At 48.7% G+C, this 26,461-nt stretch overlaps 1 protein-coding gene across 4 annotated transcripts in view; it reads right to left on the bottom strand.

Moving 5' to 3' along the window:
* Positions 1-26,461, bottom strand: part of RPL26L1 (ribosomal protein L26 like 1) — a 493,737-nt gene that overhangs the window by 418,875 nt on the left and 48,401 nt on the right. The window contains exon 1 of one of the 4 annotated variants that reach the window (XM_078003987.1): positions 16,010-16,013. The exons of the other annotated variants lie outside the window; for them this stretch is intronic. The gene's annotated coding sequence lies outside the window, so the exon portion shown is untranslated. Of the gene's footprint in view, positions 1-16,009; positions 16,014-26,461 lie in introns of those variants that run through there. 4 annotated transcript variants of the gene reach the window in all.

The raw sequence follows: 26,461 nt of genomic DNA, 5'->3' as shown, positions 1-26,461 counted from the left end.
TCACGTCTCTTGTAGCCTTGTAAACTCTTGCACTATATTGGAGAATCACAGATCTGGCTCACATGCTGGCAAAGTGCACAGACTCTATGCATGACACATTATAGGGAAACGGTCCTTCCCGCCCACTGCCCGTGGGGTATAGACTGAACCAACCGTTTAGGAGAGCAATTTGGCAGCATCCAATAAAATGGAAAATGTACATATTCAAAACCATGGTAGACTGCAAAAAATGGCCCCATTCCTCCCCTCCCTGTGTCCATACCCTTTGCAATGTGACTTGCCATTCTTCCTATCAAGAAGCAAGTTTTCCAGCCTGAGCAATATAGTGAGACCTCTACTCTACAAAAAATTTAAAAATTAGCCAAGTGTGGTGATGAGCACCTGTAGTCCCAGCCACTCGGGAGGCTGGTGTGGGAGGATCACTTGAGCCCAGGAGACAGACTGTAGTGGATTTTATTTTCCCATCTGTTGAATCTGTGTGGTCTCCTGACCTGCTCTGGCTGATAGAATGGAACATGAGTGGTGGTGAGCCAGTCCTAAGCCCAGACTTCAAGAAGCCCTCAGTAATTCCACTCTCTCTCAGGCCCCTATCTCCACCATGAGAATGAACCCAAGCCAGTCTGACTGAGGAAGAGAGGTCACATAAAGCAGAGATGAGTTTCCCAGCTAAGGCCCTCCAAGACCAGCCAGCCTCCAGCTGACGCACCAGCCAGCCCTGAATACATAAGTAACACTCAGCTATGATCAGTTAAGCTGAGGTCAGATCAGCAGAACTACCCAACCAACAGTTGACTGATGAGAATAAATGATTGTTGTTTTAAGCCACTAAATCTTGAGTTGTTTGTTGCACAGCATTGTTGTGGCAATAGATGACTGATATAAAAACTTGATGGTTCCACTCCTTGGAATCTGCCTTGAGAAACACACACATATCAGCAAAGGAAGCAAGGACAAGGATGTTTGCTGCACCATTGCAACAACAAAACACCACAAGCAAACCTGAGTATACAGCAGTAGGAAAATTGATTCATAAACTATGATTCATCCTTACAATGGAGTTCTAACCAACACAAAGAACAAGGCAGATCAACATGTACTGACATGACAAGACCTCTAAGAGAGTTTGATGGTTGAGAAAAGCAAGCTGAAGAATCATTTGTACAGCATTTTATCATACATGTAAGAACATACCCATAAAAACACATACCGGATATTTGTGGTGGGGGGGAAGTGTCTGCAAATATAAAGAAGGGGCCAGGCATGGTAGCTCACGCCTGTAACCCCAGCACTTTGGGAGGCTGAGGCAGGCAGATTGCTTGAGCTCAGGAGTTCAAGACTAGCCTGGGCAACATGGCAAAACCCTGTCTCCACACACACACACATACACACACACACACACACACAAAATACAAAAATTAGTTGGACATGGTGGCATGCGTTTGTGGTCCCAACTACTTGGGAGGCTGAGGTGGAAGGATCGCTTGAGCCTGGGAGCTGGAAGTTGCAGTGAGCTGTGATCACACCACTGCACTCCATCTTGGGCTGTAGAGCAAGACCCTGTCTCAAAAAAATAAAAATAAAGAAGGACGTTTGAGAAGAAATAGGGGGTCATGAAGGGATCTCCCTGTGCAGTCATGGGAGTCTCCAGTCTGACAGTAGGCATTTTTTCTATTCTTGCAAGATGAATGCATTTGTGTGTATTACTCATGTGATAAACCATTCCAGTTTTAAAAGTTAGGTTAGGAGAGGTAGGGATAACGGCACATGATCCTCTAATCCCCTGCCAAATTTCTAAGGTCTTCTCATGGGAGTGTCAAGGCCTTGGTTCAAGACTCCCCACATTTCATTTTCAAAATCCCCTAAGAGATGCAAGCCTGTGAAAAGATACATAACATCATCAATCACCAGAGAAATGCAAATTGAAACCACAGTAAGATCCCACCCCCTACTAACCACATGGCTAAGATTTAAAAGATTTCCAATATCAAGTGGTGGCAAGGAAATGGAGTAACTATAACTCTTAGACATTGCTGATGGGAATGTAAAATGGTACAACCTCTTTGGGAAAAGGTCTGGAAGTTCCTTATAAAACTAAACCTACATTTATAATATGCGCCAATAACTCCACTGATATTTACTCTCCTGGTATTTACTCAAGAGAAATGAGAGCATATGTTCACCCAAAGACTGGAAACAACCTAAAATGGTTATTAGTAAATGAATGGATAAATTAATTGTGTCATGTCCACATAAATGCAATACAACTTGGCACTAAAAAGGAATGGACTCAGCCGGGCACGATGGCTCACGCCTGTAATCTCAGCACTTTGGGAGGCCCAGGGGGTGGATCACCTGAGGTAGGGAGTTTGAGACCAGCCTGGCCAATATGGTGAAACCCTGTCTTTACTAAGAATACAAAAATTAACTGCGTGTGGTGGCACACCCCTGTCGTCCCAGCTACTAAAAATACAAAAATTAGCCAGACATGGTGGTGGGTTCCTATAATCCCAGCTATTCGGGAGGCTGAGGCAGGAGAATTGCTTGAACCTGGGAGGCAGAGATTGCAGTGAGGCGAGATCGTGCCAAAGCACTCCAGACTGGGCGACAAAGCAAGTCTCCATCTCAAAAGAAAAAAAAAAGGAATGGACCTGCGATTCACTCAACAATGTAGGTGAATCTCAGAAACATTTCGTCGCCTGAAAGTAGTCTGATGCAAAAGAGTCCATCCTAGGTGATTTCATTTATATGAAATTTTAGAAAAGGTGAAACCAACACATAGTGACAGAAGGCAGATTAGTAATTGGTTAGGCAGAGTGGGTACTGACAGATGGGTCAAGAGGAAATGTTATTGGAGAGATCCTAAATCTTGATGGGGATGGTGGTTTTTTGGTTTTATGGGTTTGTAGGTTTTTAGTAGGTTTATCCAAACTGTGAATTTTATTGTACATAGATTATATCTCAGTAAAGCTGAGAGCATGCAAAAGACTTTATTCCTTCCAGCCAGGTCCATGGGTCCCAGCACTGCTGCCTCCTTAACCAGTTGCAAAACAGAAACCGGCGCTCTCTCTCCTCTCTCCTTTCTCAGGCTCCTGGGCCAGTCTCCCAAGACAGTGAGTAATTAGCCGCGAAAGAGTCTTGGATGTGAAGCCAAAAACAACAGCAGTGTCACATCAGATGCTGAGACATCTCCAGCTAAGAGCTGAGCTCAGCCCCCACCCGCCCCCTCCACCCCCAGCCGCAGCCACAAGCAGAAGGAAAACAGCCCGGTGCGGCTGAGTACAACCGGGGCTGCCTTCCTCCACCGTGTCCGCCATTCTGGTCTCGTGCCGCAGGAGGCATTGCTACATGACTGCTATCATGGCTCATACTAACAGTAAATAGGTCCTCGGGGGGACCCAGCACGCAACCCCCTTGTGCCAGGAACAGCGGCAGGCCCTTTCTGTATTCCGCTTCATTCTCCCCTCCTGGCGTGACTCAAGGAACAACTGTCCCCAAGTTACAGGTGAGGAAGCCGAGGCTCTGAAACATGACTGCGCCAAGTGGCCAGAATCTCGAGCAGCCTGACTGCCTCCTGCCCCAGCCCCTGGAGGCCTCGAGTCCTCCTTTACAGGAATGCCCCCCACCCCCAGCCCAGTTCATGCCAACAGCCTTCAAGCTCCGGCTTCTCCATCCCTCCCTGCACTCTGAGTCCCGCTTTCCCGTTGTGGAAGGGGAACTGGGTGGGGTAAGGCAGCTGTGTTCTCACGAAAAAGTCCCTCTGGAGGGCAAAGGCCCTGAGGAAGAAGGAAAGGCTGTGGGGATGGACGGGCCTCTGGAGGACTATCTTAGGGGATGGGTGTCTGGGAGTCCAGAGGCACATCCTGCCCCCTTTCAGGGGCTCCTGGTGTGGGGTCTGGAAGTGAGTGGCTGGTGCAGCCTGTGGTCTTCCTGCTAAGCCACTAGGGCTACTGGGGCCATAGCCTCCAGAGCCTGCTTACAACTGGTCCACTCAGCCTCCAGTGCAAGCCGTTGAGCACAGATCTCAGGGCCCTGCACGTTCTGGGCCATGCCTTCGACATCTGAGATGAGAACCAGGAGGCCCCATATGATGTGCCGCTGTGACCCGCATTGTCTGGAGGCAGTAGACCCAGTGGTTGGTGACCAGGAGTGGAAATCTGAACAGTGTCTCCTGTGTGTCCCTGGGCAACTTGCTAAACCTCACTGATCTCTGAAAATGGGCACGATAATAGGACCTGGGGTGGTTGAGAGTACACCACAGGACCACACGTGCCTTTCGTGGCCTACACTTATCCTTCTGCCTGGAAGAATTTTCCACTTGTCAGGTGCTTCTTCACCCCAACAAGGCTCAATCAAGTGTGTTCTTCTTTGGGAAGCTGCAGACATCTGACCCCAGGCCACAGGGTCATACCCAGTCTGGCTCCCACGGCCTTCCCAGGCTGCGTGGTGTCAGTGCAGTATTATGGACGGGAACACACCTCTACCATGTGGAGCTGCTCTGAGGTTTAAATGCGTTCCTGCTAATTGGGAGCTTGGAACAACTCCTGGTGCATAGTGAGTACTCAGGAAAATGTGATGTCTCTTTATTCCCTTAGCAACTTCTGTCCTGGGTGAAAGTTGTCTGCCCTCCCCACCGGCCTGCAGGCTCTTCTAGGGCAGGATGGGGCTTGGTTCCTGTCTGCGTCTGGAGAGTCCCCTGATGCACATCAGGTATCCTTACTCAGGGGAAGAGGGGCTTGCCTTTGGGACGGGGATGATGAAACTCAGCAGCCTTTGCAGGGTTTGTGGTTTAGCCTGTGTCATTTTTGTCTGTCAGCGTAACTCTGGCTTGGCTTAGCTCTGTCAAACTCTGGGGGATAAGAAGAGCAGAGCATGAACCTGAAAACACACCCCAACCCCAAATTATTTCTGTTTCCAGGACACACGCAGGACAGGCTGGAATAAATACTGGTGGTTTATCACAGGAAGGCTGGTCTCGGCTCGGGAGGGTGAGGATGCACGCATACGCAGCCAGCTGATTTATTGTGACCCGAGCCAAGCACTGAACAGAGCGCAGCCATTTATCTACTTGGTTGGAGGAGAGGTCAAGAGAGAGAAGTCAGAGATTAAGCTAAATAGTTCAGTGCCTTTGTTAACTCCTGGGGCGTCTCCACGGCTTGTGTTCCCAGGGAATACTGTCATGAGCTTCACAGGGACTGGGTTCCTTCTTGGGGAGACAACCCTGGCCCCAGGGAGCAGCGTGGCCAAGGACAGCCTCTTAGGTTGCCAAAAGGGAGCAGAAGCAGGAGGAGGGAGGCTGGGAACTGGGAGGAGCACCCCATCATGGAAGACCCGCTGCCAATGCGGGGCTGCAGTCCCAGTCTCTCCCGCCACCAGACCCTGGTCGGGAGACATCACAGAGAGGCTTGCCTTCTCCCCACCTTCATTCAGGGCTCTGCTCAAACAGCCCATTTGCAATAGGACTTCCTACAGCGTCCTGGTTAAATACCCCCACCCATGCCCCCATCGCACTCTATCCCTTCCCCTGCTTTATTTTTCTTCATGGTACTCAGCACTGTGACATATCTATGTCTGTATTTGTTTACCTGTTGTTGGGCGTGTTTTTGAATGAACTGCTGTCTCTGGTGTAAAGTCCAACGTGTGGCAGATTGTAGGTGTTCAATAAATACCTATTCAGTGAATGACGAGTTGTTGCTAATAGTTTACGACTGCTGAATATGTACCTAGATAAGCTTTGTAGATCTCAACAGTACTGTGCTGTAGGTACTGTCCTTAGGCTCAGAGAGGTGAAGTGGCTTGCCCATGGCCACACAGCTGAAACCAGATTCAAACCCACCTGGCACCAGGGCCTGAGCTCTCAGCCACTCTCCCAAGAGAGGACATGGCCATGGACTTGTTTAGAGAAGGATTAGTCACGCCCCAGCCCAAGACATACTAGGAAAAGGAACCCTTGATCTGAAAAGAAATACAAAAAGCAAAAAGTATAGAAATTTTTTTTCTAACAGTGAGATGACTTGGATGATTAAAGAGGAAACTAAATACCGAAGCAAATTCCAGCCAGGCGCAGTGGTCATGCCTGTAATCCAGCACTTTGGGAGGCCGAGGCAGGCGGATCACGAGGTCAGGAGATCAAGACCAGCCTGAAACTCCATGTCTACTAAAAATACAAAAACTAGCCAGGCATGATGGCACACACCTGTAGTCCCAGCTGCTCGGGAGACTGAGGCAGGAAAATCCGGGAGGCAGAGGTTGCAGTGAGCCGAGATCGCGTCACCGCACTCCAGCCTGGCGACAGAGCGTGCCTCCATCTCAAGAAAAAAAATAAAAATAAAAATAAAAATAAGAAAGAAAGCAAATTCCACCTAAAATGGAATTACTACTGTTTATTGAAAACTGCCATGTGCCAGGCATCTGCCGAGAGCTTCCCATCCGTGACCCTGTTTAATCTTCCTGATAACCCCCAGCGGCGCATTCTGTTATTATTACCATTGTAATAATAGCATGGCAGAGGAAGCCTTATTAGTCAGGGTTTTTTTTCCTAGGGTCGCTTTATTAGTCAGGGTTCTCCAGAGGGACAGAGCTAATGGAATAGATACACATATAAAGGGGAGTTTATTAGGTATTAACTCACATGATCACAAGGTCCCACAGTAGGCCGTCTGCAGGCTGAGAGCCAGTCCAAGTTCCAAAACTGAAGAACTTGGCATCCGATGTTCGAGGGCAGGAAGCATTCAGCATGGGAGAAAGGTGTAGGCTGGGAGGCTAAGCCAGTCTCTCTTTTCACATTTTTCTGCCTGCTTATATTCTAGCCATGCTGGCAGCTGATGAGATGGTGCCCACCCAGATTAAGGGTGGCTCTGCCTTTCCCAGCCCACTGACTCAGATGTTAATCTCCTCTGGTAACACCCTTACAGACACACCGAGGATAATACTTTGTATTCTTCAATCCAATCAAGTTGACACTCAGTATTAACCATCACAGCCGGTAAGTTGGTGAGCAGCCCGTCTCATTCCAAAGCCTGGGTCATCTCCTCTTTAACCTGCTGCTTTCATGCCTCGTTCTATTAGACATAAAGTTGTAAGCTCCCAAACTGTACCATGCATTTGGCAAGGGGAGAGTCGGGGTCTGGCTTATCTTTTTATTCTCAGTGCAACGCTGGCTATAGGTGGGTGCTCAGTGAGGGCTTGCGGACTGGCCGGATGAATGAATGGAGGAGGGATGTGAGTGAAAGGGGGAGTGATTTGCAACTTAATCTAAAGACATTGTCTCTAGAACACTGAGGCCTAGCCCCAGAACACTCTCAGGAACGCTGCCTCAGAAGCCCACATGCGGTTCGTTAAATATTCAGGTTCCTGGACTCCATGGCAGCCTCTGGTCAGAAGACCCGAAGCCTAGAAAACTGCATCGCCAGGAGATTCTGATGTTCACCAAAGTTTGAGATCTGCAGCCCTAAGCTCGGCTCAAATATCCCCACTAAACTGCGGCCCCTTTCACACGGAGCCCCTGGATGCTGCCGACTGGCATCTGCCGGCTACATAAACGAAGGCCAGCTGGAGGTGGTCCAGGGAAAAGTGAGAGAGATTACCAAGGGCGAGGAAGATGACTTATTAGGAAAGATGGAAGGAACCGACGGGCAGCGTTTGCATGAGGATAAACAGGAGCCACACATAAATCTTGAGGGCCAGCTGGCAGTCGAAGGGGGAGAAGCATTATACATCCTGGTGCACAGGCATTACGGGGCCTAATGGGGGCAGGGATTATACGTGAGAAACTCGAACTCTGTGCCAGGGAGACATTTATAACAGGCGACTTAAGCCGCTACCCCATTATGATTTTGCATCAAGATTCATCAACTCTGGGCCTGGACGACCTTTACGGAACAGCTCATCCATTTGTGTTCAAGCTTTTAAAAGGTTGTTAGAAGCAACGGATTTCTTTGTTCAAATGAAATTTTATACATGATCCAAACAGATAAGACAAATGAAAATGAAAATGCTCAGTCCCCCACTCCCCCGGGGCATCTCCACAGAACTCCAGGGCCCCAAGGAACCCAGCGAGAGCCACTGATCCTCACTGGTGGATCCTCATTTTGGTCCTCATTTTGCATAAGGAGAAACTGAGGCTCCAAATAGAGATGGGACTTGCCCCAAGGCACACAGAGAGTTGGTAGCATTACCAGGAGCAGCCTGGGCTGCTGAGGGCACGGGATGGACAGATAAGTCTCCTGCCTTGGAGGAGGGCCCAGGCAAATTGCGGAAGTAACAATAACAACAGTAAAAACAGCGAACACACACAGAGCGCCTTCTCTGTGCTGGGCTCTGTTTTTAGTCCTTGATTTGCACGATGTGGCTTCATCCTCACTATAGCCCTGCAGTAACTCCTGTTTTTAGGGGGAGGAAACAAAGCACAGAGAGGTTGGACACTGTAAATGAGGTCACACAACTAAAAGAAGTAGAGAGGGAATTGGAAACAAGGCCGAGGGGCTCCGGAACACATCCTTTCTCCACCCCTCCAGACTGCTACCCCTAAGAGCACAGAGGTTCTAAGTTGGAGCTGCCCTTGCCTCCTTCACATCATCCTCCCCAGGGAAGCCAGACTGTTGTTTTTAAAACACAAGTCTGGCTGGGCACAGTGGTTCACACCTGTAATTCCAGCATTTTGGGAGGCCGAGGCGAGTGGATCACCTGAGGTTAGGAGTTCGAGACCAGCCTGGCCAACATGGTGAAACCCTGTCTCTACTAAAAATACAGAAAATTAGCCAGGTGTGGTGGTGCATGCCTGTAATCCCAGCTACTCAGTAAGCTGAGGCAGGAGAATCACTTGAACCCGGAAGGTGGAGGTTGCAGTCAGCCAAGATCATGCCATTGCACTCCAACCTGGACAACAAGAGCAAAATTCCATCTCAAAAATAAAAAAATGGAAATAAAACCACAAATCTGATATGGAGCACCTCTCCTGCTCAAGCACCTTCAGTGGCTCCCCACTGTCCCTTAAGATACCCCTCCAGCCTCATGTCAATGTACTGCCCCACTCCATTGTGGATTCCAGCCATACCAGCCTTCCTGGTTCTTTCCAGCCTCCTCGCCTTTGTGTATATATAGCAGTGGTCTCCACATTTTGTTGACGAGCACCACATTCATAGAACTATTTTCAGCACACCCCCAATACTGGTATGCTTTTTATCTTCAAAAGTATCTACCTGTACTTCTGTGCTAACATATTTCTTGCATAAACTTAAAGTATACTTCAATAGTTGAAATGAATGAAAGGCAAGGTGAAACATAGACATATAAGGCAAACGAAAACAAAAAGGCTCAGTCCACCACTCCCCGTGGGGCATCTCCACAGAATTCCAGGGTCCCAAGGAACCCAGCGAGAGCCACTGATCCTCATCGGTGGATCCTCATTTTGATCCTTTTATTGAATGTGTATCAAGATTTTTTAAAATGTAATGATTTCTTCCTGCACCCCAAGGAATTACTGTGCACATTCCCTGGGGTGCCCAGGGTCACATTCAAGGCTCCTGATCTATGCTATCCCTAGGCTGGGGCAGCTGTCTGAAGCCACTGCTTCCGACCTTGGTAACCATCGTTCTTCCTTCAGATCCAGGCAGTCACCTCGCTTCTTCCAAGAAGCCTCCTCTGCTCCAGGGCACCCTGAGCATCTTCCAGCCCTGGTCTCTCTTGTAATCATTTAACGGAATGTTTAAAATCAATTGTTGCCTCTGTCCCCCTGTCCAAACTGTGTGTGCCCTCCAGGAGGACGAGGCTGGGGGCAGTTTTATGTGTGACCCAGCACCCATCAATCAGGAGCTAACACCATTTGTTGACTGATTCGGTGACTAGCACAGGGCGTTACCTCATCGGTGATCTAAACTCCAGTCCAGTGGTTTTCATACTTGAGCAGGTAGTAAAATCACCAGAGGTTCCTTACAACACAGACTGCCAGGTCCCACCCCAGGGTTTCTGATTCAGTAGGTGTTATGGGCTGAATTGCATCCCCCCTAAAAAATTCACTTGTTGAAGCCCTAACCTCCAGTACCTCAGAATGTGATTGTATTTGGAGATAGGGCCTTTAAAGAAGTAAATGAGGTATAATGAAAGCCCTGGGGTGGGTCCTAATCCAGTATGACTGGTGTCCTTATAAGAAGAGGAGATCAGGACACAGCCACAAGACACAGAGGGATGACCACCTGAGACACAGCAGGAAGGTGGCCATCTGCAGGCCAAGCAGAGAGGCCTCAGAAGAAACCAACCTAGGCTGGGTGCGGTGGCTCACGCCTGTAATCCCAGCACTTTGGAAGGACAAGGTGGGCGGATCACAAGGTCAGGATATCGAGACCATCCTGGCCAACACGGTGAAACCCCGTCTCTACTAAATACACACACAAAAAATTAGCCGGGCATGGTGGCTCACACCTGTAGTCCCAGCTACTTGGGAGGCTGAGGCAAGGGAATCTCTTGAACCCAGGAAGCAGAGGTTGTAGTGAGCCAAGATCGTGCCACTACACTCCAGCCTGGTGGCAGAGCGAGACTCTGTCTCGAAAGAAAGAAGGAAGGAAGGAAGGAAGGAAGGAAGGAAACAGAGAGAGAGGAAGAAAGAAAGAAAGGAAGGAAGGAAGGAAGGAAGGAAGGAAGGGAGGGAGGGAGGAAGGGAGGGAGGGAGGGAGGGAGGGAGAAACCAACCCGGGCAGCACCTTGGTCTCATACTTGTAACCTCCAGAACAAAGAGAAAATAAGTCTCTGCTGTTTAAGCCGCCCGAACTACAGGGCTTTGTTACGGCAGCCCTAGCAAATTATTACACTGGGTCTGGCATGGGGGCTGGAATGTTGCATTTCTGACAAGTATGTGGATGACACTGATGCCGCTGGTGCAGGGACCACACTCTGAGAACCGCTGCTCTGGCCTCTGAGTGAGGGGGAAGGAGGGGCTGAAGAATGAGGGAAGCCTGGAGGGGTAGAGGGGAAGGTTGCTGGCCAAGAATGCTGCCCTGGCGTTTCCTGGGCTCCAGGGAGCAAGCTCTCCCTGGCAGGAGTGAGCCCTGGTATTGGCCGGGGTGTTCCGAGCTGTTACTCACTCTCCCTGCTCTTGGCTGGGGACCCTGGGAAGGAAAGGCCGGGAATGCAGGGTCTTCCCGGATATCAGATCTCCCTGTTGGGGACTCGGGGGCCCAGTCACAAGGGAAGTCAGCTTGCCCAGTCTCTTCTCAAAGAGCAAGGCAGTGCCGGGCAGGCAGAGGCAGGAGGAAGCCGGCAGGTTGACGGAGTCCTCAGCTCATGCCGAGAAGAAAGACGTAATTTTATATCCCAAAGCTCTGAGTGAGTCTACTCATAGGGTGTTACCTTGGTGGGCTTGACGGTCAGTCAAGGAAAAGACTCTCACCCAACTGTCCATGACAGATTCTGCCCCAATGAGAGAGAGAACCAAAGCCAGCGCCATTTGTGTTGGTTGGATTCCCCTAGATCTTGGAGGCACGGTTCAAATCCTTTCCCACCGAGGAAGCCCCTCTCCAGTCCAGCACATGAGGCCATGGCCTCCACGTTTTTCAGCTCACAGAGCTTATCCGGTCTCCCACCCCAGATGACACAAGCCAGGACTGTTTTGGTTGCCAGTGGCAGAAGCCCAACTCCAGCTAGCTTTAGCCCAAATGGGTCTTTATTGGCTCCCAAGACCGAAAAGCCCAAGGGCAGAGCTGGCCTCAGAGCCTCTACCACGTTGTCGGGAAGGGTCTCTCTGCGTGTGGCTGTGCCTCTGTGTGGCTCCAGTCTCAGGAGGCCCTCCCCACAGGGGCAAGATGGCTGGCAGCAGCACCCCAGACCCCACTGTGCCAGCTCAGCCACCCCGGCAGATAGAGCCCTCTTCCCCAGCCTCCAGAGAGGTGGCCCTCTGAGTGGCCAAGCCTGGGTCATGGAGCAGAGGAAGGTGTTTCCCCAAAGGGAGGAGAGGCCAATGGGAAGAAACGTAAAGACACACTCTTCGGGGACTTTATCGGGCTTCGTGGCCCCCCTCCTCTTTGCTGTGTGACCTTGGACCAGTCACTTCCCGTCCTGAACCTCAATTTCTTAATTAGCAAAACTCGGATGACCTCCCACCTGTGAGGAATGCTTGAAAGCGTTCAATGAGTTAAGTTGTACGAATTGCCTCGCGCGGCACCCGGCACGGAGGGGGCACCAGGTCTTTGCCCCGCTCCCTGCCATGTGCACCCAGACCCAGGCAGGGATGCTGCCAGCATGCAGACAAGCTGCTCCTTAAACAGCGATTTAATTACACCCTTTCCTCCTCGCAGCATCTCTGCCTGTGAACTGTTCCAGCCGCCTTCTCTCATGGCGCTCTCCTGAGACTATGAAGCTCTAAGTGGAAGCCCCTAGAGACAGGTGACGGCAAGAACTATTCATTCAGCACACATTCCCCGAGCCGCATGAGGAGCTCAGAAGTGTCCTGGGCACTGTGGACACAGCCGAGAGCAAGGCCAACCCAGGCCCTGCCCTCCTGGGGTTCACGCTCACCCACGGATGTGCCCTTCGCCGTGCCGGCCTGTGTGCAGGCCATCTCTGTCCTCCTAGCAAACATGAAGTTAATGTTATCTCATTGGCTCCTTTGAGTTTCCTTGTGCTTGTGTTGCAGAGGAGGAAACTGAGGCGGTGGGGGGGCAAGTGCAAAACCCCCTCGTGTAAGTTGCTCATTCAGCAAGTGAGAGGCAGAAATGAGACACTACTTCACCTTCCTTCCGGGACAAAGCCTGAGTCAGGCTCCACACAGAACTCAAGGAAGTTTCATTACAGTGACAGCTCCTGTAAAAATCAAACAGGCCATCTCCCAGGAAGCTACAGGAGAGGAAGAAAAAAAAAAAGACATCGTGTGCAGTCAGCCCAGGGTCAGGGAAGAGCCGTATTGAGTCCATACATGGAAATCCACATCCACCAGGATGGGCCGTCCCAGAGGCAGGCGAGAAGCCCCCAGCAGGCGCCCAGTATCAGGAGGAACCGAGCCATTCAAACTGCGACCAGGAAGCTGAGAGCAGACAGGCCGTGTTGAAACAATTGGCCGAGCTGCCGTCAGGCTCAAAGCCGCCCTTTGGGAAAGTCCTGGGTTCCAGGGGAAGGCCACGCAGTCCCTAACCCAGCCCACCAGCAGCCACCCGCCTGGCCCATAACAAGGCCTAGGCAAGATCATCCCACAGCTCCAGTCCCTGTGTAGGTTGACGAGGACTGAAGAGCTAACCGGCTAGTCCAAGGCAGAGACTAGCAGTCAGCAGTGACTTTGTAACCCAACAGAGCATTCCTGGCTGTAGGACTTGGGGCAGTTGATTTCCTCTCCGAGACTCAGTGTTCTCATCTGCAAAATGGTGATGCCTAATACTGGCCTTAGAGAGTAAGGAATAAATGAGGCAATGGTGTGGCCACTCTACACATGTTATACCACACAATCCATGCAATTAGGGGTTGAAATTCTCAGCTGCACACAAAGAAACCGAGGCTTAGGCAGGCCAGTCCCTTGCACAGTCACACCGCTGGTCAATGGCAGATACAGGTTTGGAACCACAATCTGTCTGAGTCCGCAGCCCAGCTCTACCCACCTCACCCAACACACAACAGGTCCTCGCTATGTGCCAGGTGCTTTCTCTGCATACTTCCATTCTGGTGGTTTCCAGTTTAATCCTTCACATCTCCTGCTGGGTATTAGTTCTGAAAGTGTTGGCTGTGTTTGCTTCCTAGTATGCCATGGAAGACTTGGGAATTCAAATATACTTGTGAAATCCAAACAGATGCATTTATTAATGGCCCACAATCAGGCAGAGTCTATTCGTTGAACAAACAGACAACACAAGGCCTTCCTCCAGGCACAGAAGAAACAAAAGGTTCTTTCTAGCTGTCAGAGGCTGGGCGGCAGCTCAGCTCTTGGAGGAGATGACAGGCATCCTCAGTGGATAGCCGCGGCTCATGCATCTGTCCAAGACACGGGATCTGGATAGTGAAGTTCTCGTTGTACTTCCCACCCACCACTCTGCCTGAAGCTACTCGCACATGCTGTTGGCTTACTCTGCTCAGGTGTGAGGACATCAGAGTGCCGGTGTGTGCAGCAGCCTGACAGTTGGCAAGGCCCAAAGACTGAGGGTACCAGGGGACAAAGAAGAGAAGGGCTGGAGGACCAACTCCCCTTCCCAAATATAGTACAAGCGGCTCCATAGAACCAAGCCCTTCACCTCCTGCAGGTAAGGGACTGCATGTTAAGTGCCAGGAGGACGGCAGAGATGGAGCTGACCTGGGCCCAGCTTTCGGGGAGCACAAGGCTGATATGCTGCCTCAGTTTCTCCTGAGTGATCAATTTTTGGGATGCCTAAGGCAAAAGTTACAGAAATATCAGGGCTTCAGCAAGTTCAAGGTTTTTTGGCCATGCAACTTCTCTTTTCCTCCTGGTGGTTCCTGGCAAACACTCCAAGCCTGGCTCCCTTTGCAAGGGGTATCATGCTGCCAACACAGTTTGGAAATAATGGCATTCACCTTCCCAGACTGTAGTGGGAGGAATTTAAGCGGCCAGTCTCCAGCTTAACCCTTGAAGATTCCCTGGTGTCCCTGCAGACCTGGGTTCAAATCTCAGCTCTGCCCCTTCCTCCCTGATGACTGTGGGCCATTCACGTAGTTCACGTCGCATTGCTGAGCCTCCATGTCTGCATCTGTAGCACACGGATTGTGATAACAGTGCCTCAAAGGCTTGGTGGGGACAGATGACATCATGTGCAAAGGGCCTGGAGCAGGGCAGTCATCGGATGAATGAAGCTCTTTAGGACCACTGCCCAAAGCCCATCTTCAGTGAAAAGTGCACCCTTGTCTCAGGCAGAGAGCAAGAACTTGGATTGAAGACCCCCACATTTATGTCGCTATCCTGGACCTCGCCCCAGAAATGGACTCACGTATTTGATGATCTCCTGGATGTCCTGCTTGGTGGTTTAATTAGCAGCTCACACTTGATACGCACAAGGCTGATTTCTTGATTTTGCCCCCACCCTCTTCAAACCTGCCCCTCCCCATCTCAGGAAACAGCACCTGCTCTGCCAGTTACTCTGGCCAAAAACCTTAAGACCATCTTTGATTTTCCTTGGCCCCCCTGTATCTGATTCTCCTCGGCTCTACCTTCAACATGGAGTCAGAATCCAGCTATTTTCCACCACCTTTTCACACCCTCCGTGCTGCCTTTTCACACCCTCCCCCTTGCCTTTCTGGGGGATGGTTGAAAAGCCTCCCGACTGGTCTTTCTGCTTCTTCCCAAGACTAATTTTAGCTTATTTTCTGCAGAGGAGCTGGAGGGATCTGTATTAGTTTCTTATGGCTGCTGTAACAAATTAAGGCAAACCTGATGGTCTAAAACAACATACATTTATTCTCTTACAGCTTCGGAGGCTCAAAGCCCAAAATCAGATTCACTGAATAAGGTCAAGACATCAGCAGGGTTGGTTTCTTCTAGTGGCTTCAGAGAGAATCCAGTCCTTGCCCTGTCTAAGCTTCTGGAGACTGCCCACCTCGGCTCGCGTCTCTCCACATCTTGCTTCTGCCATCACCTCCCCTCCTCCTCTGGACCAGCATCTCCTTTGCTTCCCTCTAATAAGGACACCTGTGGTTATGCCAGTGGGTAATCTCTCCATCTCAGGGACTTTGACCTTCATCACATCTGCAAAGTTCTTTTAACCATACTGACGGTTTGGAGATCGGCTGTAGACGTCTTAGGGGTGCATTTTTCAGCCTACCTAAAATGTACGTTGGATCTTGTCTCTCCTCTGTTCATCCGCCACCCCAGAAGCCCTCCATCTCAAAATAAAAGCTAGGATCTTGTAACAGCCCTCAAAGCCCTCTGCAATCTGAATCCCACACCTTTCTAACTTTAAATCCTGTCTCCCTGCCCTCGCTCACTCTGCTCGGGTCACGCCAGCCTCTTTGCTGTGCCTCATCCATGCCAGATACACTCCTGCCACAGGACCTGTGCACTGACTGTCCCCTCTGCCCAGAATGCCCTTCCCCCCAATGCCCTCATCGCTCAGTGGCCCTATCACTCCAGCCTCTACTCAAGTGACATCATCACAGAGAGGACTTCCTAGGCCTCTCTGTAAAAAATAAAGCCCCATGTAGCCCCCATCCCTCTCTGTGCCCTCATTCTGCTTTACTTTTGTTTTTAATCTTCGTCACCTTCTGAGATAGATTTATTGGCTATTTGCCTCCCTACTAGGTTGTAAGTTTTAAAAGAGCAGGAATGTTTTTCGTTGCTGTATTCCCAGTGCTGAAATCAGTGCCTGACATGTAGTAGGTATGCCAATAAATACTTGTAGATGGTGCATCTGTGTCACCCAGACTCTCAAGCTCTGAAAGGATTGAACTCTAGCCATTGTATACTGTGTTGATCCAAAACTCCCCCAGCACTTTGGCTGGAAGATCTCAATCCAAAGGTGAAAATGCAGTCGCCAATAGAATTTGGAATGTTACCGCGCCCTTCTTGCTCCGCCGCTTGGTTCCTGGATGGGCTCAATCCCAGACCAGGTGTAGAGCTAACAGCTGTATTAGCTCTACATCCTGGCCCCACGTGCCAAGACTAGTCTATGCCCTGCACGTGAGTTAACTCATTTAATCCTCAGCACAGCTCTGGAAGGCAGGCACTGTTGTGGTCATCCTCATGTTACAGATGAGGAAAATGGAAGCTTCCGCTGTGGGCTAAGGGCACACAATGCTGTGCTTTTCCCAGGGGCAGGCTCAAGCCTGGTCCCTCCCTGAATTCCAGGGAGAAGCCCAGGAAAGGGCAGGGGGTGGGTGTTCAGAACCTCAGAACAGCCGAGAGGAAAGGAACTTGTAGGTCCATCCAGCCCAACCACCCCTCCCAGGCACCAGGCTGCCCTGCAAATGCTCAGGGGCCCCAGGTCAGGAAGGAAAGGTTGAGAGGCTGGGCCCTGAGGTGCTGGTCTCCAAGGGGTGCTCAGGCAGCCCTGAGGATATGATAAGATGGGGACAGGGGAGCACAGACCTCTTCTCAGGCAGGGACTGGAAGGGTTGGGAGAGATCCTTCTACAGACTCCTCTGGTTGGAGGTTAGACCCCCGCCCAGCCTGGGTCCTCAAGATGAGAGCCTCTGTAACCACAGAGAGGCTTTCTGAAGGGACCAGGGACAGCAGGTGAACAATGGGGCTTTGTTTTGTGGCTGAGTGTCCAAGTGGGAGCTGGAGCCCAAATGCCAACCGCAGTACAGGAGACGCTATGGCAGCCACCAGAAGGGCCCTGCCTTCCACGCCACAGGGAACACAGTCTGCTCAATATGTTGAATGGATATTTAAAGAGTTTGGGTTGGAAGGCATGACAAGTCGTCTCCTGCCCAGACATCTGCATGCTAACCCTGAATTCAGAGTGGGCTCAGTCGCCCCATCAGGCAGTTGGCATCTTCTTCAGAGCCTCCTGGCGTTGCCAAGGACAATGCTATGGGTGTCAAGTAGGTTCCATCTGTCTGCATCTGGTGGGCAGCCAGCTGCACTAATAAAACTTCTCAGCCCCTGCCTGACCTCTAAGAATCTGAGCCAGATCAGTGTGACAAAGCAGAGGTTGCAAAGTGGACAAGGTCTCAGCTGATTTTGGTGGCTTTGGGAGGGTAGTGGGTAAATGGCTTTGTGGGGGTAGTGGATAAATTTGATGAAAATATGATGAATGAGTGAATGAATGAATGATGCATACCCAATAAAAGCATCACGTATCAGACCCAAATAGTGCCTATTCTCCCTGATATACTCCACTCTGTGGCTAAGACCTTCCAACATATGATCTCAAAGATTAGTTTGCCTCTAGCTCAAAGCCTCCACCTCAATTAGAGGTAATCTCCTTGTTTATGATGATAACAACCATCTATTATTCATAACCCACCTCCCAAACCCTTTACTGAGGATTTACTAGTCAGTATTCTCAGTCATGTCAACAGCCTTCTGTGGTGGGTATTGCTAATTTTACTTCACAGATAAAGAAGCTGACATAAAGAGAGGGAAAGTCCAAGGACACGCCACTTTGAAGTGTCAGACCCAGGAGATGAGTCAGCCTGGTCCTTCCAGCTCAAGATGTTGCCCTGTTCACCACTCCGCTCAGGCACTGCAAACCAGAGGCCTGGCCACAGCTTGCCCATGAACTCATGTGCTTATTTATCTGGTTGGTAGTGGTCCACACATGCATGCTGTGTGCACACACCTACACACACATCCCTCAGGAGCGTAAGCTCCATGCTAATGAGAACTTCGCATGTCTTGTTGCTGGCACATGACTCAAATACATGCTCGTTACCGACGGAATGCCTATGCCCCTCCCCCAAACTCATACTGAAGCCCTAACCCCTGTGGTGAGTGTATTTGGAGACAGGACCTTTAGTAAGTAGGTAAGGTTGAATGAGGTCATGAGGATGGGGTCCTGATCCAATAGGATTAGTGTCTTCATCAGCAGAGACACCAGAGAGCTCACTGCCCTCCCTCCATGCATGCACAGAGAAGAGTCCAAGTGAGGACACAGCCAGAAGGTGGCTGTTTGCAAGCCAGGAAGGGAGCCCTCACCGGAACCCAGCCCGGACCTTGACCTGAGACTTCCAGCCTTCAGAACTGTGAAAAAATACATTTCTGTTGTTTAAGCCACCCAGTCCGTGGTAATTGGTGGTGACAGCCGGAGCTGACTAATACAGTGCTCAATACATTTTTGTTGTGCTGCACAGATCTAGTTTGGTGCACACTATTTTTAAAAAGAGAATTTTTGTAGCTAGAAAAGAAGAGTTATAATATTCCAACACAAAGAAAAGATCAATGTTGGAGATGATGGCTATCCTTAATACCCTGATGTGATCATTACATGTTGTATAACTGTATCAAAATATCACATGAACCCCCAAAATATGCACAACTATTATATGCCAATAAAGAAATTTTAAAGAGGATTTCGAAGGTTCCAACAGCCCTTCCTCCTCACCATCCCTCATTCCCCCACCCTGAGTTTGCAGGGACCCTGGGTTTGTGGGGACCCTGGGTTTGTGGGGACCCTGGGTTTGTAGCTGTGCTCTGAGCTGGGCTCAAGCTTCAGTATCAGGCCAGGTCCGAGTCAGGGTTCAATCCATGTGCATTTTTGGGTAGGTTGAGAGAAACAAGTGGTCCCTCTCATTCCCCCCAAGTCTCCCCCCAAGATGGGAGCACCCAGGCATGTATGTTGGGGACAGCTGTCTGCTGGGCCTGGGAGGCTTTCCCTACCTTGCAGACGCTGGCAGCTCCCAGCTTTCAGCTCACTCCGCAGGGACAGGGTCTCGCAACCCCCACATGGCCTGTGGGGAGAGGTTCTCTGGGGGCCTGCTCGCTGCATGGTGGCCCTGGTAAAGGGCCCAGCTCCGGCAGCACCCCTGGGGCTCAGAAACAGCAAGGTGCAGGGAAGACGCTGAACACTTCACCAGCCCCCAAAGGCCCACCCAGCATGCAGCCTGGAGAGTGAGGAAATCCAAGAGGGTAACTAGAGTGTCTGCAATGCCCAGGGGAGAGACCCGCCCCTCTGCCACCTGGCCCTCGGAGTCCAGCTGCCACTCACCATCCCACTGCAAAGCACAGGTGGGCAGCAGCGGCCTGCCGGAGCGCCAGCAGGATGGTGGCCTCTCCAGCTGGGGTGGGGGATGTGGGGGTGCAAAGAATGGAGCTCTGCCCCAGCATGGTCACCAGCACACCTGAGTCAGGAGGCTGTTGCTTTGCCTGGGTGAGCCTTGTTTTTCCCTTGGAGAGAAGGTCCGAGATGAGGGATGGTGGAGGGACAAATATTGACCAGGTACCTACTTGGTGCTGGGTGTTCATTCCTGTGTTAATCATCACAGTTGGTACCAACTGAGCTCTCGCAGGACCAGGCACTGCATACATTACCAGTGCCATACATTATCTCACTTAACCCTCACAAAATAGCTATGAGTAGGTATTACTACCCTTGTTCTATGAATGAGGAAAGTGAGACTCAGAGAAGTAATATGACGGTCCCAAGATCACACAGTTGATGAAACACAGGTTTGGGATCCAGCCAGGGCTCCCAAACACAGTTCTATATTGTCCAATGGACAACAATAAATAAGATCTCAAATTTCTGGAGTGCTTCCATGTGTCAGGAAATCTTTTGAGCATTTTGCATTCATTAGCCTATTTAATTCTCCCCATAGCCCTTTAAAGTAGGTACTTCTATTATCACCATTTCATAGATGAGGAAACTGAGGTACAAAGAGATTAAGTGACTTGCCCAAGGTCATACAGCAGCTAATGAATGGTCATAGCAGGATTTGAAGCCAGGCAGTCTGGCCCCAGCGCCCTAAAACTACAAGGCAACGCTGGCTGTCAGCTCAGCTCCTGTGATCCCCCCACTGAGCCCCAGATTGTGTAGAGTTAAGTTCTCGGTCCAAGGTCACCCAGAGGGCTAAGAGCAAAGCTGGGATTGGAATCCAACCATTTCTTGCTGTATTCTTACCACAGTAATAATTACCGTTCCCGTTCAACGGGCGCTTACTACCTGTCAGGTTCTTAACCAAGAGTGTTACATGTATCCTCACACTGAAGTTTCACAGCCACCTCGGGAAGGAGAGATTGTTTCAGCCAGGATAGGCACAGCGATGCTATGATAACCCATAACCCTCCGCAATTTTAACAGCTTCAAATTTTAAAGCTTGCGTTCGTTTGCTTATTTACTCTTTTGCTGATGATACATATTTTACCTAAGGGGCTTCACTCAGAGGTCCAGATTGAGGCCCCATTTATGTGCAGATTTACCAGGACACACAAAGAGAAGATTCATTTCAAGCAGTTAAATGTTCCCCCTGGAAGTGACACATGGCACTTTTGCTCACAGCTCATCGGCCACAGCTAGTCATATGGCCCCACTCAATCGCAGGGAGGCCAGCACGTGTAATCCTACCAGGTACACAGGAGGCAGAGAGCCGCACAGGCAGACTACCCCAGTATTATCCCCGCTCTGTGGGAGGTGAAAGCCACGCTCCCAGCTGATAAGTAACAGAGCCCAGAGCCAAACCAGCCGAGAGCCCCGTCGTCTTCCGACCACACGTAGCCTCTGAGACACAAAGCAGACCCATGATAAAAACGCATTTAGCCTGTAGTTTACAATGAGTGTTCCCACTCATTATCTCATTTAACTCACTCAGCCCTGGTGCGGGGGACAGAAGAATCTTCCCCAGTTTGCGGCAGAGGAAACGGGAAGTTCAGAGAAAGGCAGTCACTTGATTGAAGCCAGGCAGATTTTGAAGGGTGGGGCAAGGATGAGAACCTGGTCCTCCTGACTGCGGCCTCTTGCTTGAGGTAACCCTCCTGCCCTCCCAGTTCAGGACAAGGAAGAGAAACTTGGACTACTTTTCTTTTCTCCCCACCCAAGGTGAGAATTGGAAAGAACGGAGTTGGCATTTTTATACTAAGAGATGGTGGAGAGACAAGTCAGGCACAGACCAAGGTCAAGGAGCCTGATCATGCCTCAAAGGTCCCCACTCATGGCCAGGAACTTCCGAGATTCCAACCTTCATAAGCTCATCAACAAGCCTTCGTGGCCCCAGCATCTTATCCCCTCTTCACAACAGGCAGGTGCCATAGACGTAATCATTTGGCCCATTTTATAGATGAGGAAACTGAGGCTTAGAACTTAACAGAGAGCCTGACACAGAAGACTCATCACAATTTTGTGAGCACAGGGCTAGCTGGGTCAGAGGGACTGAGCGCTTAGCTCACGGGTACCCAGCTCATGAGGACAGGAATGGGTCTCAGCCCTGGCCAGTTTGCTCAGATCTAGGTTTACTGAATGAGGGGGTGGGCGGGGAGGGGGCAAAAATCCCAACTCTGCTGCTTTCTAGCTGTGCTCTGGAGCAAGTGACTTCTCACCTCAAGTTTCTCCCCTACAAAATAGAGAAAAGAGACTCCATAGGGTTGTCATGGGGATTCGTTAATATCTGAGAAGCACAGCCTGGCGCGGAGGAAGTGCTCCCTGGCGTGGAGGAAGTGCTCCCTGAAGGTCAATTCTTTTTGCCCTTGTGGTTATCAGAAAACACTTCAAACATCAAAGAATAAGATATGTAAACCAACAGTGATGGCCATCTATGGGCCAGAAACAACAGACAGGAAATATAAGAAGATCAACTGGATGACAATTATGAGCAAACAGGGTAAGACTGTCTCTCCAAGTCTTTCTCTCTTTTTAAAATTAATTGGTTAATTAATTTTAAAGTTGACAGTTAAAAACATGTATATACTTATGGTGTATAACATGATGTTTTGATATATGTATACATTATTCTCCAAATCTTTTAAAGCACACATAATTATAAATGTCTATCTTAGTCCATTTGGGCTGCTGGAACAAAATATCATAGACTGGGTGGTTTATAAACAACGGAAATTTATTTCTCTCAGTTGTGGAGGCTGGGAAGTCCAAAATCAAGGTGAATTGGATTCTGGTCCTTCCATTTCCCAGCCGTGTGACTGTGGCTTAGTTATTCAGTCTCTCTGAGCCTCCGTCCCATCACTTGTAAAATGGGAAAAAATCACCCCTCTCTAAAATTATCTTTAGAGAATCGTTAGTGTTCAGAGTGGATTGCAGGTGAGCAGGCAGTCACAATTTAAGACCTTTGGTATCTATTGCCAAAATGCTTGAATTGGAGTGCAACTCTTCACCATCCCCAGCAACACTGCCACTGCTATAGTCTGAAGGTTTGTGTTTTATGAGATTCAGTGTTCTATGAGGGTTCCTGGTTCGTGGATGGCTGCCTTTTCCCTGTGTCGTCACATGGCAGAAAGGGCAAGGGAGCTCTCTGGGGCTTCTTTTATACGGACACTAAGCTTATTCACGAGGGCTCCACCCTCATCATCTAATCACCTCCCAAAGTCCCCACCTCCAAATACCATCATCTTAGGGGGTTATGATTTCAACATATGAGTTTTGGGGGACACAAAACTTCAGACTACAGCAGTGGCAACGTTGCTGGGCTTGGTGAAGAGTTGCACTTCAATTCAAACATTTGGCAGTAGATACCAAGAGCCTTAAAATTGTGACTGCCTGCTAACCTACAATCCCACTTCTGGAAACTAACAATTCTCTAATGATAATCTCAGAGAGGGGTGATTTTTTTCCCCATTTTACAAGTGATGGGATGGAGGCTCAGAGAGGCCAAATAACTAGGCCACAGTCACACAGCTGGGAAATGGAAGGACCAGAATCCAACCACATCTGACTGCAAAGCTGTGCTCTCCACAGTTACACTTTATGAGGACAGTCCTGCAAATATAAGGATATACAGAAGTATAAGAGTTCGACATCCTGATGTGCAGTGCCACAGTTGCTCTTGGAAAATTCCAAAGTATCCATGAAAAAGCAACTTGAACTAACAGATGAATTTAGCGAGGTCACAGCATACAAAGTCAATACATAAACATCGATTTAACTTCTATACTCCAAAAATGAACGATTGGAACTTAAAAAATTTTTAAAGCGCAATTTACAAAGTATCAAAAACACATGAAATACTTAGAGATAAATCTAGTAAAATATGTGCAAGAGCTGCATACTGAAAACTATCAAACTATAAATCACTGAGAGATATCAAAGAAAACCTAAACAGAAAAATATACTGTGTTCATGGATTGGAAGACTCAATATACTTGAGATGTCAGTTCTCCTTGAATTGATCCAAAAATTCAATGCAATAGCATTTAAAATCCAAATCAGCCTAGAAATTGATAAATTAAGATTCATATAAAAAGGCCAAGGAACTAGAATAGCCAAAACAATTTTGAAAAAGAAGAACAAACTGGAGGACTGTGTTACTTGATTTTAGGACTTCTTATAAGGCTGCAGTAATCAAGATAATGTGGGACTAGCAAAAGGGTAGACCCACAGATCAATGGAACAGATTAGAATCTGTAGAAGCAGATCCACAGATATATGGCCAATTATGTTTTTTTGTTTTTTGTTTTGTTTTGTTTTGTTTTTCGAGATGGAGTCTAGCTCTGTCACCCAGGCTGGAGTGCGTGCAGTAGCACGATCTTGGCTCACTGCAACCTCTGCCTCCCAGGTTCAAGAAATTCTCCTACCTCAGTTTCCTGAGTATCTGGCAACTGCCACCACACCTGGCTAATTTTTGTATTTTTAGTAGAGACGGGGTTTCACTATGTTGGCCAGGCTGGTCTCGAACTCCTGACCTCAGATGATCCACCTCCCAAAGTGCTGAGATTACAGATGTGAGCCACCACGCCCAGCTGACCAATTGATTTTTGACAAAGTTCCAAAGGCAATTCAATGGAGAAAGAACAGTCTTTTCAGCAAATGGTGTTGAAACAGTTACACATACAAATGCAAAAAAAAAAAAAAAAAAAAAAAAAAAAAAGTACCTCAACCCCATCTCATACTATATATTAAAAAACACTTGAAGTTAACCATAGACCTAAATATATAAAACCTAAAACTCTAAAACTTCTTGAAGAAAACACAGGAGAGCATTCTTTGTGACTTTGGGTTAGGCAAAGATTTCTTAGGGCGCAAAAAGCACAAACTAGAAAAGAAAAAAAATTGATAAATAGGACTTCATCAAATTTTAAAATTTTGCTTTTCAAAAGATGTTTTTAAGGTGCCTGTAATCCCAGCACTCTGGGAGGCCAAGGCTGATGAACCACTTGAGCCCAGGAGTTCGAGACCCGCGTGGGCAACCTGGTGAAACACCTTTTCTACACAAATGTAGCCGGGTGTGGTGGCAAGTGCCTTAGTTCCAACTACTCAGGAGGCTGAGGTGGGAGGGTTGCAGGAGCCCAGGAAATCAAGGCTGCAGTGAGCCAATTGCTCCACTGCACTCCAGCCTGGGCAATGGAGTGAAACCTGGTCTCAAAAAAACAAAACAAAACGAAACACATTATTATTATTTATTTATTTATTTATTTTTGAGACTGAGTCTCGCTCTGTCGGCAGGCTGGAGTACAGTGGCGATCTTGGCTCACTGCAACCTCTGACTCCCAGGTTCAAGCAATTCTCCTGCCTCAGCCTCCTGAGTAGCTGGGACTACAGGCGCCTGCCACCAAGCCTGGCTAATTTTTATGTTTTTAGTAGAGACGAGGTTTCACCGTGTTGGCCAGGATGGTCTTGATCTCCTGACCTCATGATCTGCCCACCTCCGCCTCCCAAAGTGCTGGGATTCCAGGCGTAAGCCACCGCGCCCGGCCAACAAAACACATTATTAAGGGAATGAAAAGACAAGTCACAGGCTGGAGAAAATATTTGCAAAATACAGATTTGATAGAAGACTTGTAGCCCAAATATATAAAGTACTCTCACAGTTCAGTAATAAGAAAATTAACAATCCAAGTTTTAAAATGGGCAAAAGAGTTGAACACATACTTCATCAAAAAAGAGATGTGAATAAGGACATAAAAAAAATGCTTGACATCATTAATCATTAGATAAATGCACATTAAAACCACAATGAGATAACACTACATACTATTAGAATGGCTAAAAAATTCTTTAAATGCTGACAATGCTAAGTGTTGGTGAAGATGTGGAGCAACTGGAACTCTCATTACATGGCTGGTATAGCCGTTTTGAAAGCAGTTTTGAAAGCAGTTTGGCAGTGTCTTACCAAGTTAATATGCACTTACCCATATGACCCAGCAATGCCACTGCTAGAAAATAAAATCTATCCACACAAAGACCCACAGGCAAATATAGCAGCCTAATCCATCATTGCTGAAACTAGAAACAACCCAAAAATCCACGATTTGAGATACAGCCACACAATGGAATGCTGCTCAGCCATGATAGAAATAACGTATTAATACACACAAACAACATGGATGGATCTCAAAGGTATTATACAAGTGAAAGAAAGAAGCCAGGCACAGGCCAGGCACAGTGGCTCATGCCTGAAATCCCAGCACTTTAGGAGGCCAAGGTGGGTGGATCACTTGAGGCCAGGAGTTCGAGACCAGCCTGGGCAACATGGAGAAAACCCGTCTCTACTAAAAGTACAAAGATTAGCCAGGTGTGGTGGCGCACGCCTGTAATCCCAGCTACTGAGGTGGTTGAGGCACGAGAATTGCTTGAACTCATGAGATGGAGGTTGCAGTGAGCCGAGATCACACCACTGCACTCCAGCCTGGGTGACAGGGCGAGACTCTATCTCAAAAAATAATAACTTTAAAAAAAGAAAAAGAAAGAAAGAAGCCAGACACAAAAGGCTACATTTAGTGTGATTCCATTTATTCAACTTTCTGGAAAAGGCAAAGCTATAGAAATCAGGTCAGCGATTGCCAGGTGCTGGGGCTGGGAAAAGATAAACTGCAAAGGGGTGTAAAGGAACTTTCTATGGTGTTGGAAATACTCTACGTCTTGATCATAGTGGCAGACACAACTGTATATGTTTGTGAAACTCATAAAATGGTACAATTAAAAAGTGTGAATTTTATTTTACA

Source organism: Macaca mulatta, chromosome 6 (assembly GCF_049350105.2).
Source record: "Macaca mulatta isolate MMU2019108-1 chromosome 6, T2T-MMU8v2.0, whole genome shotgun sequence".
Classification (NCBI taxonomy): Eukaryota; Metazoa; Chordata; class Mammalia; order Primates; family Cercopithecidae; genus Macaca; species Macaca mulatta.
Note: the sequence above shows the minus strand (reverse complement) of the source record. Positions and strands in the feature narration are given on the sequence as shown.